The sequence below is a fragment of the Simochromis diagramma genome, unplaced genomic scaffold, assembly GCF_900408965.1.
Source record: "Simochromis diagramma unplaced genomic scaffold, fSimDia1.1 OVJJ01000602.1, whole genome shotgun sequence".
Lineage (NCBI taxonomy): Eukaryota > Metazoa > Chordata > Actinopteri > Cichliformes > Cichlidae > Simochromis > Simochromis diagramma.
Window position 1 is genome coordinate 13,588,596 of NW_024387040.1, and position 14,295 is coordinate 13,602,890.

The window sequence follows — 14,295 nt, forward strand, 5'->3', positions numbered from 1 at the left end:
GGGGGGGGAGAAAATACTGCCCTTACATCCCAGTGAGCATCAGTTGACTGTGGAATAGAGAAACAGGGGAGGTTAGAGGCTGAAGAAGAGGGTGGACTCTGGGAAGGCATACAGTTTTTTTCCTCCTCTTTTCTCACTGTGAATGCATCCACAAAGCTGTGCGTAAGGGGCGGCACTGAAAGTGACTGCTCCGACGGATTGACTGTATGATGTTTGATGTCTAAAGCAATCGGCCCCATCTAATCTTCTTTCAATGACGGCGGAATGAAGGAGAAAAAGGCCATAACTTGTAAATCAGCCACGCAGCGAGGGAGGCTGGGGGGGTTGCATTTGTGCCCTGTTCATCTTCTTCTTCATCTCTCATCCCACTGACTTGGCCAGCAGTATGTGGCAGGTGCACCGGCAATCCAAGCGCTCTGTCATCTCTTCTCATTACATGCCCCGTGTTGGATGCATATCAATATATCTCAATACAGTATGTGCTATTGAGGGTGATATAGCATTTTAATTCAACTGAAGGAAATAGAGACGGGACCAATTTGTCATGGAGGTGTTTGATGCTGAGGGGTGAGACAGAGAGGGACAGGGAGCCATACCTTATTATAGATGCCGATATCAATCCCCAACATGTACCTTGAGCAGATAAATGGCGGGATGGAGTGACTTTGAAATGCATGGGATGCCACTCAGAGCCGCCCTGTTGATGAATAATTTAAGAAAAGCAGCAATTTTACTGGCCAGCCTCATCTGAGCTGAAGTTTTATCTCCCAATATCAGTGTGAATAGATTATCAGCTCAAACTCTGTGCACCAGATAAATAAAAATGCAAACAGGCCAAACTAATTAACATCCAAATGAGCAGTGTGGTAGCCTCCCTGTGATACCAAGCCAAGTCCTCACACATCATAATTCACTTCCTTGTTGTGTTCGTGGTGCTGAGGGATTAAGAAGTAGGTGTGTGTTTGTATTGGTAGCATGTTTGAATGTGTTAGCTTGTGTGTTTTATGCTCATGTATGACTGGAAGGAGGCGAGGTGTGTCATCATGTTTACTTATATGCATATGTGTGCAGGAAGGATATACATGTGTGTTTGTGTGTGTACATGCCACTGTTTTGTGTGTGTTTTTGTGTGTGCGTGTTTGTGTGTGTGCGCGCGCTAACAAGCTACTAAAAATGGAGGCTATTTTGTACATCTCTGCATAGAATTAGTATTAATTTATTTGCTATTTACACCCCTGGGACGTTAATTACGCTGTTGTTACGCAGCCCAAACAACTCTGCAAACATCAGAGAACAAGAACAAGCATTGTACCCAACTGTTTCAGAAAAATATAGAAACATATTTTCAGAGCCAGAGTTCCTCACTACCTTATAAACACACACAAACAAACCCTCCAATCTTCTCATCTTAATTTCACAGGCCTTCCAAGCAAACAGTTTCCAAATTCCCATTGTTTTTTTTTTCCTTCCCTCCTGATGAAGACTCCATTACATTAAATCAAAGTTTTCCAGGCTGAGGAAACAGCTAGCTTAAATAAGGGTGTCTCCTGATCCTCTCCCAATTCTCATTGTCAGCTCCCATCAGCATCACGAGCTTGTTGCACTTGCATTCACCTCCACAGTCCTAGCTGCTGCTGATTAGTTCTCTGATTTCCCTCTCCTTCCCAAAGGAAGGCACAAGTGCGGATGTCTACCCACTGTTTGCTGTGCTAGCACAACAACTGCAGCTGCAGATAGGTTATTGATATAGCTCTGCCAATGACAAGACCACATTAGCTGAGCACTGAAAGCTCACATTTCATCTTCTGTCGGGGCTTTTTGCGGTTATATGAAGATATTTTACAAAATGGCAAAAAGGTTTGAGTGTGCAGCTTTCTGTTCCTACCTTCCTTACATTAAATGTTGATTTCATGTTTGACATTGAAAGGCTATATCTAGCAGTAGATTACGACTAGCAGACTCTCACCTTCATCTTGCTCATGTGTTTTGTGCTTTCATGTGCTTTCACTTCAGCAGTTTTCCATCATCCACCCACTGTTATTAAGTTAATAACTTTTTACTTATTTCCAGTTTTCCAGTACTGTGCAAAAGTGTTGACTCATTCCTTATTTATATACACTTTGCTAGAGAAATGGGAAATAGGTGCAGCGATTTATGACCAACTTTAATATTTAGAAGCTTTCTTTTATTTTTTATTACTCTTAAACTTGAGGTTAGTTCTTTAATTAGTTTCCAGGAATTCTTCTTCAGTTTCTAGAAGGGTGAAGCTCTTTTGGATGTTGGCTGCTTTTTGTTCTCTGTAAAGAAAAAAAGGGAAATTGTTCTTATATAAAGCTTTCCTACTCTACCTGAGAACTCAAAGCACTTCATACAACTTGCCTAATTCACCCAGTGCTTGTATGAACACTCATTCATACAGGCACGTTGTGCTTTCCGTCTAACATTCACGCACATTCTCTAATGGATCGATGGAACTTGGGATTAGTATCTTGCCCAAGGATATTTGGCATGTAGATCGAACTACCAGTTAGAAGATAGCCTGCTCTACCTCCTGAGCTCTATCAAAATGATCCAACACTGCTTCAATAATGTATGTTTTTCTATCCAGGCATGCTTTTACTGTGTTTTTTGCATCATATTCTTTCTGAAAACTGAATATGTTGCCAATCGGATGGTTTCCAGATTGTGTTGCATGTATTGTAAAAATCTGATGGTACGTTTTTTTTCTAGTTCATCAAGTTTGAGAAGATCTTCAACACCACTGACTGAAATGCAGCCCAAAACCATGATAGAGCCTTTACTATGACTCACTGTTGCACCTCTCTCTTCACCTTGTCCATACATATCACTAATACCAAAATCCAAAATTTTTAAAATTTGGATTTATCTCTCCAGTTCTTGTGCAGTTTGTCAGACATCAACCTGTTTCCTTTACTGAAGAATGAGGTCTTGACAGCTGCCCTTCCACTGAGACCATTTCTGAAGAGGCTTCGTTGAACAACAAATTGACTTTGAAATTAACTTTCAGGTCTGGTTCAAGGTCTTCTGTATGTTTTGTTTGTTTTGTTTTGTTTCCTTATGTTTTAAGTATGTGTCTTTAAGGTCCTGTTCATCTGCTGCAAATAGTTTTTAGGCTTCCACTTCTTATTTTCTCCCCCACTTGTCCAGTTTTTTAAGGACACGCTACACAGCATGCCAAGATATGCAAGTCTTTGGCTAAACGCTCTTTAGGAGAAATACAATTTTTAATGCCTGTCATAATGTGTTATATTTCTAGATTCAACAAAACTCAGGGGTGACACAATGTTAAAGTAATTGTGCATGTTTCCTTGTCTCGTATTATGTTATATAGGGTGTCTACATCTACATATAGGCATCTACTTTGGTGATCCTGCCTTTATTACAAAATCTTTATTCAACACAAGCGGTTCTCTCATTTGATCAATAAATATAACCCCCATTTTCCCAATATGTGATGCTAGTAACTGGAAAATTGTACTATTTGACTGCTTGTAGCTCACTGCCACTTACACTTAGAAATCATCTGAATGGTTCCCGTTCGGTCCTGCTACATTAAGCAATGCATGACTGTCATGACTTTGACTTGTTACTGAATAAATCTAACTAGTTTGCAAGCTAGCAATAATTCCATCAATCCAGTGTCAGACTAACGAACCAGTAGTATCATTTCAGTGTGTGGAATTGAAAAAGCAGGTTTGAAAGAGTAGGGCTCCTTATATTTTGTGCATTTATTTGCAAGATTCTGCTGATAAATATTAATTAACACAGCAATCAGTGACACAGAAGAAACCGGAAAGACTGCAAAAGCATAAGATACCGGACATGTTGATGAGATGAAGGGGAAAAAAAGAGAGTGATGAAGGTGGCAAAGGGAGCGTGGTTACTGCCCACTGTGCCTGAGACTGTATCTGCATTATATCCGTCTGTTGTCAAAATCAAGTAATGGAGGCCTAATTACCACAGAGATTAATGCATATGTTTCTTGGTTATTACAGTGAAATATATAGCCTCAATTTAACAACAAAAAGGAATGTTATCACTTTAATTTCTTGTATTAATGCATAAATATGTGTTGTTTTGGTACTGTTAGACACATTTTTATAATTCAGATCTAAAATGATGCGAACAAAAGGATTGAATTAAACTGGTTTATATAATCACACAAAAAATGATTTTTGACACACATTTGCAGGAGAGACACATGTGGAATCACACAGAAATGGACAGGCAATAAATACAGAAGGAAAAAGAACATGAATGGTAGAGGAGGACAGAGAGAGAAATGAACAGAAAGAATGTGATGCTGAAGGCAGAGAGACAAAAGGAGAGGAGAGAGAGGAGGCAACGGAAAGCAGAGAGACTGAAAAGCAGGCTGAGAGAAAAGGCACTGGACTCTTAAAATGCAGATATGTAGGGAAAAGAAGTAAAACAATATTTAAATAAATTTTGGAGCAATTTTGAAGGAAAAGAATGGTTAAGAGTGAATCATTGGGAGAATGAATGACAGCTCGCTAGCCGTTAGCTAACACCCAGTGGATATAAATGGTCACCCAATGGGTGATATGCTCATCAGTGTGCACAAAGGTACTGTATGTACTTAGGCCTCAAGAGCCCTTCTGGTGCTGGCAGACACATAGAAACCTCCTGGCAGGGTGTGCTTTGTCAGTGTGCTTTACCTCCACTGCTATATCTCCATCCTAGGACAGCATTGCAGTGAGTTAGTATTGTTTAATAGCTATTTCTGATTCTTAACAGTTATTATAAGCTTTAAAGATTGGAAAATAAATTTGCTTTTGTTTTATTAAACATGTAAAGCTTGTTAATTAGCATAAAAAGCGTAAAAGTAAATCTTCCAAAAATATAATGAAAGCTTTCAATTTACCAGTTGATCAATCTAACTGACCTATGATCATGAGATCTGGGTAATAACCAAAAGAACGATGTTGTCAATACAAGCAGCTGATATGAGCTTCCTCTGTATGGCGGCTGGCTCAGCCTTAGAGATAGGGTGAGGAGCTCAGACATCCAGAGGGATGGATGTCTGAGGTGGTTTGGGCACCTAATTACAATGTGTGTTAGGTGCAGATGTTGGAGGTTTCCGAGTATGCTGAAAGGGGATGGGATCCTGGGGTACACCGAAAACTTGCTGGAGAGATTATACATCTTATCTAGCCTGAGAATGCTTCAGGGTCCCCAGGAGGAACTGAAAAGGGTTACTTTATAGAAGGACATCTAGAATATTCCGATTAGTTTGCTACTACCTCAACCTGACTTCAGAAAAATGGAAATTGAATGAATAAATGAATGCATAAAATTACAATGCATGTCAAAAATCTGGAATGTTGTAGAACTACTGAATTACAATTTGGTTAGTTATGCAAGTTTAGTTTTATAACTGAAATTGAATTTGCACGTAACATTTCAAACATAAAATTATTAAAATGGTTAATTTCAGAAAAATCTAAGCATAGACATACTGTAAGGCTTATTTGGTAAAAATGTAAGTACGCCTAGTTTACAGAACCTCAATATACATTAAACAATGAGTCATTGTTTAATGTTACCTCATTCCTCATTTATTGGAATGAGGTAACCTTGGCAGTATTTTGTGCAATGAAAACTGAAAATAGGTAAAATATCTGATGCATATCTGTGAAAAACATCATGCAGAAAATATTATTTTTACATGCCGAGAACAATAATAATTCGTCCTTATTCCACTTGAAAAATGTATTCATCTTGGCATCATACTGCAGTGTTGATCAAGTAAATGCTGTTTGTTTTTCCTTTTTTTTTTATATGTAAAGGATATATTTTATTGTAGTATGTCTTCTTAGTCTTATCCTTACAATGTCATCTAATTGAAATTGTTCATTTTTACTAGCTGGCTACTTATTTAAAATGTGTATAGTCTAGATCCAGTGTTTATTACTGTAAGTGAGATCCAGTTTTGTGAGTAAGTCATTCATGTCATTGTTTAAAAAATGTAAACAGAAACATTCAATTTTGATAATTTCTTATCACGTCATGAATTATTATGACAGCTCATGCATAACATTTTACCTAACCTCCATAAACTTTGCTAAAATTTGCCTGAAGTGCACACCCCAGGATGCTCAAGTAAAGTACTGTTTTTTTTTTTCAATTTAGACCATTTAGTTACATTTGCAAGCATTCATAAAATATTTTTCTGTAGGCGGTACTGTGCGTAAATAAGTTTTATTATGGTATGACATTTCAAAAGAAAGGAGATAAGTATTATATGGTCACTTTTTCTCCCGTTTAGGATTCTGATTCTTGTTAGGTGCAGCGGGTGTCTCTATTTCCCCTGCAGGGGTGTAATATTCTGACAAAACTGTTGCTTCACTAGAAAGAAAAGCAGTAAATTAATGATGCAATGTATTTGATAGAGCTCCATCATTTTCAGAAGCTGATTGGGGTTGCAGGTTATTATGTTGTGAATGTCAGATCCATTCTCTCTGATTAGAAACCATGGAGCATGTAAACACAATACCTTGTACCATCATTTGATTTAGTACACACAGTACAGTTGTTCCTCCCTGGCATTGTTATGCCATCAGTTTTCCTTTCAAGAAAATGAATACTCAAGGAATTTGCAATAGTTAAACAGCACTGGTCAGTACTGGTTATGTCATGTTTCATTCATCAAGGCTAGCATCAAATACCTGATGGATTGATCCTCCCCACTGATTTTAGCACTGCATCTTGAAACTATACAGTACAAATATAGAACTTCCCCTTCATTTTCAGGACTTGTGCTGCATGGTGGGATGATCTGGATCCTGTTCTAATGTCACTTTTCATTATGCCACCAAGCTTCAGCATGAAAACTCCCTCTAACTAAATACAAGAGAATCAAAAGGATTCTGAGTGCTAGTTTTTGCGTGACACTTAAAAAAATACACAAAAAACACGTGTCTGCTAATCTACATTAGAATTTTCTGAAAAGGTGAGTTCGATAGATTCTGATCTCAACTTTTTGAATTGCTGTTGCTATTTTTGACATTGTGTAGTTAGAAAGCCTTGCTATGAAGGGCATCTCTAAAGAAATGATGTTCATGTTTTTTCTGGCGTTGCAAGTGGTGGAGCAGCAGCTGTGATGGGCTGATAGAGTTAAACAACCACACTCCTGAGTGGGAAAAAAAATATCAACCCTAACTCAACTGTCATTCACTGCATGATTCACAAGTTAGAACTTGTTGTCCATGATGTTGTAAAACAGAGCCCAGTCATTTTCACACATTCACTAACTCTCCAAACCTTCAGTAAATGAACCGGGTCACTGAATTCTCTGTCAGGAGATTCACAGATGTGGGTAAAAGAGGCTGATGAGCTGTAGGAAAGCAGGAAAAAACATCATCTTATGAAATAATTGTAGTGGAATATGTATTTATTCTTTTCTCTTGTTTGTGTTGTTTCATTTTCGACAATATTTCATGTTTAAATGGAACCTCTGTAATAGCACAGTAGGGGGATTCAATTCTGCCATATTAAAATAATATTTAACAATTTATGTTGTCACATCTGAATTAGATTTGATCTTGAAAATACTGATCATATATTCTAAGGAGATTGGAAAGAAAAGTGTCTGGACTTCTCTAAGTTTCCTTGAACTGGAGGAGCTTCTCATCTGAGAAGCTCCTCCAGTTCTAAGAGCAATTGGTGGAGAGCCCCAGATTTAAGACCTATGGGAGTGTCCCCCAAGAGGGTCATGGACCCTCCTGTTGATCTTCTACCTAATCACACGAGCCAAGGTGTGAAAACGGGTGTGGGTCACAATCAGCCAACGCTTCGGGTAAACCCACTGTGAAACCTAGCCCCACTCTATCATGCGATTTCCTGAGCTCAGAAGGCTCAGGATGTGAGTGGGCGTTAAGGCATCTGTGAAGGGATCTCAAAAGTGGATTATAGATGGCAGACAGTTGGTGTTGTAAGCCACCGCCTCTGTTCAAAGATGGTCGTTCACCGTGGACATAGATGGCTTCATTCACTCCTCTTTCAAACCATCTGTCTTCTCTGTTCCTATCTTTGTCCTTATGGAGGACCCCTCCCCAGACCTTTCCCCACAGCAGTTCTTTTTTTCTGGGAAGAGGTACAGCCTCCACAAGACTTCATTGATAGTTTCTCTGTGCATATAAGACTACAGACCACATAAAAGACAGTATAGCCTGCATTAGATTATAGATGAGATTACAGCAAATCTACCAATCTGCTGTCCTGACAGAGGTGTGAATAGACACTCCTCTATCATGATCTAATTTACTACTGCTAAAGAATGATTTTAATTAACAAAGTGTTTTACTTTTAGAAGAAACTTCCTTCAGTGGTAGGCACAAATCCTCTCTAATGTACGGTGACATTTGTGTGGAGTGATGTCATGTGTAGGAAGAAGTGCTGGATGATGGTTTCACAAGAAAAGCCCTGAGGATGCTCCTGTCCTAGCCAAAGTGATGACACTTCACTCAGTCTGTGAACACTTACTTATGGGAGTGCTCAGCAGGCGATACATCTGCTTTTATTGACTAAATTGGCACTATCATAAAAATTTCACAGTCCACTTCCCCTTGTGGGCTTTTACCAGATTTTGTAGCACAGTCTTCTTGGGACTTTCATTCATTTATGGATAAATAATAATGCTTGGACTCATTTTAATAAATTAAAATTTGCATAACTGTATTTTCTTGTTGTGTATTTCTGAAAACTAAGGAAAAATAATCAATAAAAGGTTACAGATGACAATGTAATGAAAGACACTAAACAGTCAGTGTTTTTTTTGTCAGCTAAGCTTAACAATATTCCTCTGTGCAATAAAGGGAGTCTGATATTTGTCACTTACAGTAAATAAAATAAAAGGTCGGCCAAGAAGTCAAAGTATATTTGAAAAGTAATTTGTTCTGATAACTTACTAACTGTAGCAACAGCTAAATCGTTACAACTAGAGAATATAGCAAAGACATTTAATGAACCATTCATAGTTTTGAATGTTTTTATTTTGTTAACATAAGTCAAAGCATTATTGCACCAGTCTTCCTATTCTACACGTTAATGTATAAGATAAACAAATACAATTAAGGATCTTTTTTTCCCAATATAAGTGGCATTTTAATTTTTCTTCTTTTGTACAAAACATTTCTGGTTATTTCTCTTTGGATGCTATTAGGTATAATATTTTCATAGTTTGGCAGTGGCATTGTAGAACCAAGGAGAACAAATATCTAAGACTGTATATCTTGATGATGATATTTATATGATGTGTTGGATGAGACCATTGTGGGCTTAATGAATATAAGGTTTGATGCAGGTTTCTGCTGCAGAGGCAGTGGTATAGAGGTTTCTCACTTGATGTCACACCCACATGGCTCAATGGTTGTCTGCCATACTGAATGTGATACAGCCATACCTAGGGCTGCTAGGGAATAGTAGGTTCAGCTTGACTCCACAAGTTGGTGGCGAGTGGTTCCCGGTGGTTGCTGTCGATCAAATCTAGAGAGAACGCTACACTGAAAACCTGCTTATGATTGCTGTTTCATCACTATCTGATTCCCATATAATTTGTGTTGTAGCAGCTGCCTGCTTGTTTTCAAACTCTTTCTAATGAATAAAAATAAAACCGCTACAACACTTGAAAAGCAACATTTACACCTCAGCACAGCAAACGCATTTCAAGACAACTTGAAACTTACTGTGAACTCAAACAGTCTTTGTTTTTGGTTTGTGTTGCACTTTACAATATTGTTTGGCAAGTAGAAAGTGGAGCGCTTGTAGAGTCATGTTTCATGAATTATTTTACCCATATCTCCAGTGTTTCCTCGGAGGGCGCTCTCTGCACCGGGGCTGTTATTGACCGTGGCTGCTGGGTCTCTGGGGTCCTCTTAGCCTGGTTGGGGGGCTCCTTTGCCTCCCTCCTGCTGTGTGCCCAGCCCGGAGGCTGCGGTCTGTGACCGGCTCCCGGTGCAGACGGCTCTCTGTTATAATGTTTCCTCACTTGGCTCATGCGAGCCCAGCCCAATTTTTACTCTTTAAGTGTGCGCGTGTGTGTATGTGTGTGTGGGTGGGGGTGGGGGGATATATGTGTATTGAGAGTGTGGGGAGTGCGTTGGAGGGTGGGGTGGGCTGCTTTTAACTATGTAAAGCACTTTGTGCTACATTTTTTCTGTATGAAAAGTGCTTTATAAATAAAGATTGATTGATTGATTGAAATTATGGGCAGTCTAAGTAATCTACTGGCGACACCAGCAAATATTCGGTTTTTGCCGACCAGTAAGGAAATAAGTAATTTTACTTAGTCAGTGGTTGTTCCCAGGGGATTACAAACTAGTCTCTAGGCCTCTGTGACTGGTGCTTTAGCAATCAGCTTCCCAGTGACTGCCATCAACCTCTAGCAAAAACTCATTAACTGGTTGGGGGTGAGTTTTTGGTCTCGAATTAATATAATGTGTTTAGCGGTCACTTGTGTGCAAAACCGCAATATCTGAGTCTCTCTGGTGTTTTAGGTGTATTTTCTTTTACATGTTGTCTTTCTTCAAAAAAATGTTTTATAGCAAGGCAATCTTTCAATTAGGTTTGATCATTAAAACCACAAATCAGTAATCCATATATGTTTTATGCTACACAAGTTGTGTTTGCTGACCACCCAGGATAATCACCTGAGTTAACTCTCTGGGATTTTATCTATCTTGCCTTAAATGAGTTAAAGATGTCGTGACATACCAAAGTAGATACAACGTACTCATAGATGCATATGGTACAACTGCACTTTCATATACTGCAGAAAATCCTGCAGGACTGCCCAAGGAGGTCACCTATAACCGAAGATATAGGTTATAGGTAAACTAACAAATTGTACAGTTCAGCAAAGTTGCCATCGCATTAAACAATGTAAAGCTAAACTATGTCATTTGCATTGAAGTGATATGGCTTCATCTGGTGTGATGTCATCATCTGAAGCTGCTGACATTTTGACGGGCAAAGCTCACTCATGTGTGCCTTCAAGGAAACGGCACCAGTTGTCATCGTCTTGTCTCAAGAGAACTATTTTTCCTGTCACCTGCTCTGTCAAGTTTTGATGGTATGAGGTAACTTCATCCTTTGTGTTGCACTTGTTACTCTACCATATGATATACCTAGGAACAGTTTCTATTAAGAAGACAATCTTCTAAAGGTTTTTTTTTTTTCTTTTAACAGCTGTTTACCAGTGTGACTTTTCAAAGCCTAAAAGCAGAGTAAAAAAAATTATATAAAGTGGTCCCTTTGTTAAAGAAGTACTCAAGTGATTTGGTAATGCACTTCCATAAACTGGGGGACTTTAGAGAGACAGATTTATGATTGAGTGGGGAAAATCAAAGCAGCAAAAGCTGAGAATTTTTTTCATTTCATAGTATTGTTCAGGCACCATAACTACTGGATCCTTTATTTCCCATGTGGCAACAGTGTGATGTATTACTTTAGAGCCATCTCGCCTCATAAATATGGACTTCTTTGAAACCTTACATTTCCAGGGTATAATTAAGTCTTTTAGTAATTATTTTAAGGAATAAGTGGCCAAAGCCAAATGGGTCATTGGCCAATTTTATTTTCACCGTATTGCTAATGACAAGATAAATGAACAGCATGTTCAAAATTCCTAATAATTAATAATTAAACTGACTAAAAAACACAAACATCACATCATCCTATTCCCTTACAAAAATAATACGATGATCAATACAGATACACAGACACACGTAGACACAGACACACACACACATATATCACACACACATATTATATATATTTAAATATATATATATATATATATATATAAATATATATAAATTATTTTTTTTGGGGGGGGGGGATTCCTATTATCAGCAATGATGAGGTGTGTGTGTGTGGTGTTGCTGGAAAGAGCTTCATGAATGGTGACAAATGCTGGTAGATACTCCAGGGAAAATTATCACTGAGTCTATTACCAATCTGTTTGTGGACCGTATTCATTGTTTTGTGTGTGTTGGAGTTTATCTCCAGGGACCAATGGTGATCTAATGTGTTATCCTTTTCCAGCAAAGCGGGTATAACGGGTAGGTGATGATGTGATTGGTTAATGACTAATACTAGCCTCAAGACCACACAACTCTTGATTCTGAGCTGAAAAACAGATGATTCTTGAAGATATTTTCAAGAGAGACAATGCGTTACCTTTCCCTAATCAGTATGTAGAACAGTATGCAACACACAAAAAACACAACCATGCTTAAACAGGTTATTACCAATACCTCTATATTAGACTACACCAAATTAAAAATCCAAGATGCTTCTTGTTTATGAAAAATGAATGAAACAACGAATACAATGGAGGGTCAATTTTAAAGATCAAAGGTGATGGCTTAGTCTTCTCAAGTCGCTGTTAGTGGAAATGGGTTTAAACTAGTGAGGGGGTTTTCTCCTAGCAAGAAATCAGATATAGCAATAACATGGAAGCTACAACTTAAAATTGATTATGCAGGCTTGAGGGCAACTCTCAGGGAGACATACAGCCTCAAATAAGCTGGTGGAAAGCCTCATGTAACTGAAAAGTCTTTTATCATCATTCAGATGGTAGATGTTGCTATCAGAGCGTCTGTACATGTTTACAAACTGACACCTTAATGTTCACTCGCTACATCACCAAAGCTGTCTCCATCACGTTTAGGAACATCTACCATAAAATTCACTGAAACGCATACACTTCAAGTTAAAATTAGTCATTGTTCTAGATAGTCTAATATTTATAAATATCAGTTATGTTTATTCTTTCCCAACACATGAGTAAATATTGGTTTCCAGGTTTGGTTTTCATCAGAAACATCAGAAATAGAGTGGTGGACTGTTCTGGTGGCATGTCTTGATTTCAGCCAGGTTTGGATGTTTGAGGGGACAAAAAATGTTTTCAGAAAAACAAAATTTAAGGAGGAAAATCAAACTGAAAAGATAAAATTCACATATACACACAGTAATTTCTCCTCATGCCTAAATTTGTGCACATAATTCACATCACTCACAATTAATTCATTATAACATTATCTGTGCTTAATATTTTAATAACTATAGATAAGGACAAGACAACAAGACAGACTCATCATTTCCATCAATAAAATTTTAGAAGAGTTCCTTGTTTAAAATGGCCTTATCTTATTAAAATGTGACTAAACAAATTTGAATAATCTATTCTATACATTGTGGCATCCAAAACAGACCAGTTGTACAAACATATCATAGTCTTACTGAAGGTTTTAAATACAATAACTCAATATCTAGTGGGGTTTCCTCTTACTTACACTATATATGTAGTACATACCTTAAGTGTGATAAGAGGAGTCATGCTAAATACAAGAAATAAAAAAATTCTGCCATTATGTATAATGTTTTATGTAACAAAAACTTTATTTAGTTTTTTTTGTTGTTTTGTTTCATTATACTGACTTCAAGAAAAGTCAGTGACACCTTAGTGCAAGAGAACTATATTGTAAAATGTAGTTGCCTGACTTGCGCTACAGCTAACTAATTTCTCTGCAGTGCTATAACACCACCACTCAGCCTATAGATTTCAGTGTTTGTTTGACAAATTAGGCATTTTTAGTTGGACTAGTGTACTTTTCCTTTCCTCATAAACACAAGTCAATAATGTATTGCAAATGTATATATCATAATTGTTGTAATGTCACACAAAGAAGCCACAAATTAAGTTTCCACACTTTTGTTTGTAAGAAACCACTTGTAATGGTTGGGTATTTGATCAAGATACTCTCCTGTGGATATATCCGAACTTTTAAGTGGCCAAATGGAAAGAAAAGCTGGGGAAAGCCCAAAAGAAAACTTCCTGGATTCATGTGTCATGTAGCCTGGGAGGATGAGAAAATAATAAGAAAATATTGATACATTGAAATATTGCAATATTTCGTGTTACGATACTGAATTGATATTCAAAAGCAGTGTTATCGATTTTTTCTTATTGAGAATTTAAATGCACTTACTGAGTATTACTTTTATGTGTTGCGTTCAAACTCTGGCCGCTAGTTGTTAGCAGTTGTTACCGCCTTCACTATATCGGAAAAATGAGGTCTCGCAATAACACTGCATGTGCCGTAGAAGTGTCTATTTTGCCAAACCAAAGAAGTAGAACAGTGGATGTGTGGAAAATTGTGCTGACTGAAGAGGAGAGGATACAGCTGGCCCCAGCAGCTTTCAAAGCAGATGTGTGGAGTTATTTAGGATTCAGGACAAAAGAAGGCCGTA